The sequence below is a fragment of the Fukomys damarensis genome, unplaced genomic scaffold (assembly GCF_012274545.1).
Source record: "Fukomys damarensis isolate Sample0158 unplaced genomic scaffold, DMR_v1.0_HiC HiC_scaffold_38, whole genome shotgun sequence".
NCBI classification, from domain to species: domain Eukaryota; kingdom Metazoa; phylum Chordata; class Mammalia; order Rodentia; family Bathyergidae; genus Fukomys; species Fukomys damarensis.
Genome location: NW_022900950.1, coordinates 77,238,039 through 77,240,706, shown reverse-complemented (window position 1 = coordinate 77,240,706; position 2,668 = coordinate 77,238,039). Strand labels below are relative to the sequence as shown.

General features: G+C 42.7%; 1 long non-coding RNA gene across 1 annotated transcript; it reads left to right on the top strand.

The window, feature by feature from the left end:
• Positions 1-431: 431 nt before the first annotated feature.
• Positions 432-2,378, top strand: LOC104864758. Its single transcript, XR_780982.1, has 3 exons — positions 432-498; positions 1,325-1,401; positions 2,092-2,378. It is a non-coding gene; the product is annotated as an uncharacterized LOC104864758 (long non-coding RNA).
• Positions 2,379-2,668: the final 290 nt, after the last annotated feature.

Genomic DNA, 2,668 nt, shown 5'->3' with positions numbered 1-2,668 from the left:
GAAAATTGTTTTCTGGGAAAGCAGTCCTCGGTACCAAAAATTGTTGGGAAGTGACGCATTTAGATGGGTTAAATTAAAAGGAGGGCATTAAGCTTGGGTCCTCGATCAGGGCAGTTAAGAAGAAAAGGAGATTGTGGGGGTTGAGCACACAGAGACAGGCATGCAAAAGGGCAGTAGGAAGAGAGAGTAGGAGGAAAGCTAGATGTAGACAGAGGAGAGGGGCTCAGAGGCAGCCAATCCTGTCAACGCCTTGCTCTTCCCTTGACCCCCAAATTCTAGAACTCTGAGAAAATGAATTTCTCTTGTTTAAACCATCTGGACTCTGAATTATGTCACAGCAGCTGTGGCACAGTAATAATACAGTGTGGACCTCGGGTCAGTGCTTTTCAATTCATAAATAGATACCCTACCATTCTTCCTCGGAGACCTAACAAAGTTACTCACGTCAAAGGCGGAAAGGAAGTATTAACAGCTTGAGAGGCCTAAATGGACCCAGAGGTGCAAAGTCAGAATGCTCTTAAACACTCCTTTATTTTTTTAAATTCAAAATTAATTGTAGGTCACTTATTTTTGTCAGTTTATCCCTATCTTCTGAGCATACCATAGCTCAGTCTAAGAAAATACCCAAGAGGTTCATTTAAAAAGAGAGTACTGACTTACCATCATGTGGCAAGAGCAGTGCCAAATGCAAAAATTATAACAAAGTCTAAATTATAACGTCTCCTAGAGATACCACACTTCAGTGGAAGAGATAAACAAGAAAGCAAACAAGCAGGACAGTTGCAGACGGTGAGAAGGATTAGGAAGAGACCAAGCAGCACAATGAAACGGAAAATGACATAGGATACTGATTTAGGCCAGGTAGCAGGAAATGCTCAGAAAATCTTCCAAGTAAAGGTAAAAAGTAAGACTCTGGCTGTCAGAAAAACTGATAGAAGAAGATTTCTCATAAAATTCACAACTGGAAAGATTGACAGGAGAAGACAAGAAGAAGTTTGGAAAGATCTACGAGGGTGATATACTGTTTTGGGATCCTTGAAAGGTCTGCAAGCTGACATGCATAAGTGGGGGCAGACCAAGTTCTTATTTTCAGATTTGGGGAAGCCTAGTGTACCTCTGTCCAGAAGTCCTCTACCCAGGCTCATGAGGTCTTAGGTGGGGCATTTCCAGAGGTGGCTGCATCTTGAGTGTGTGACTGATTGAAGGTATAAGGCTAGGCGCAGGCCTATGGGTACCAGGATTGAAGGTATGAATGCTACCCACACTAAGTAGCTTGACTAAGATAAAAAGGAAGACTTCTCTGTTTCTTTTGCTGCCTTCACAGCCATGAACTCTTCCCACTCTGCCATGTGCCACCCTGCCTTGGAGCCTGCTGATTATGGACTCAAACCTCCGCATACTGTGAGCTAAATAAGCCTTTTGCCTTTTAACTTTGGGTGTCCGGTACTTTGTCTCAGCAATGAGAGAGAAAAGTAACTAAGATGCCCTATTGCATGGAATGCTCCTTCGAGAGCAAGGGTAAATTGAAGGTACCAGGGAGCTAGAGAACAGATGCCTCATAGTTTCTAAGTAATCAGGAACTGGTAAGATTGAAAGTACAGAGCTAGAGTCTGATCTTGGAAGGGAAAAGAAAGAGAATAAATGTCTTAATTGAGTAGAAATAGACAAGGAAAGTTGGTAAGATGAGGGTTATTGAACTGACGTCACAGGATTTGTATTTGTATGGCTTCTGTTTTCTCACGTGTTGAGACTGAGTAGGAAGAGGGACTTTGGAGGTCTGCAGTGAGCAAAAATGGACCACGGAAAACATGAGTGAATGTGGTAAGATTTCTGGGCCTACAAAAGGCTCGTCTACTACAAATGCCATTTGAATTATTATGTAAAGTAATCAATTCCTTGACACAATTTTGTAGTAAAGAAGAATTTGATTTTGATCAGGACTGGAATTTTGCCAAAGCAATGCAGCAGGAGAACGATGGGTTAGAGAGGATTCTTTGAATTGCCAAAGCACAGTTAATATTGAACTGAACTGAAACAAAACAGAACAAAATGCACACGATAAAGCCAGGTCCCTGTTGCTGCTCTTTTCAGCTTTGTACAGCACTGTACTTGGTCCTGCCATTCCCATCCCGTGACTTCCTGTGCAGCCAGTCGTCACTGTACCAGGGAAGCTGTCTCACGGCTCTCCCAGACAGTCTTCGTCCTCCTCCAGCTCCCAAGCCTCTGCCTACGTTCTAGCCTGTGTCATCCTCTGAAGACTTTCGCCACCTCTTCAACATTCTGGCTCCTTGTGCTGTGGCTCCTGCCACCATCGCCAAACGCCGTTCAAGTGACCCATCCTACAAAAACAAACCGTTATCTCCTCTGAAGATCTTTCCTTCACTGCTTTATTACAACCTATAAAATAAACCACTATAAATGAGAACCCGCATGGTATGGGCCCTGACAATTCATTCCTTCACCTTCATTTTCTGTCACTCTTTATTCCTATCATTAATTCTCTATGTGCCAGCAAAACACTTTTTAGAGAAATACTGATTGGTTTACAATCTTCACACATGTTTTACTACTTATTAGAGGCTCCTTTTCTCTCTTGGTAAATCCGGCACACTCGTTTTACACTATCCAGCTCAAATATTATCTCAGTGAGAAGTGACAGTCCTTCCCT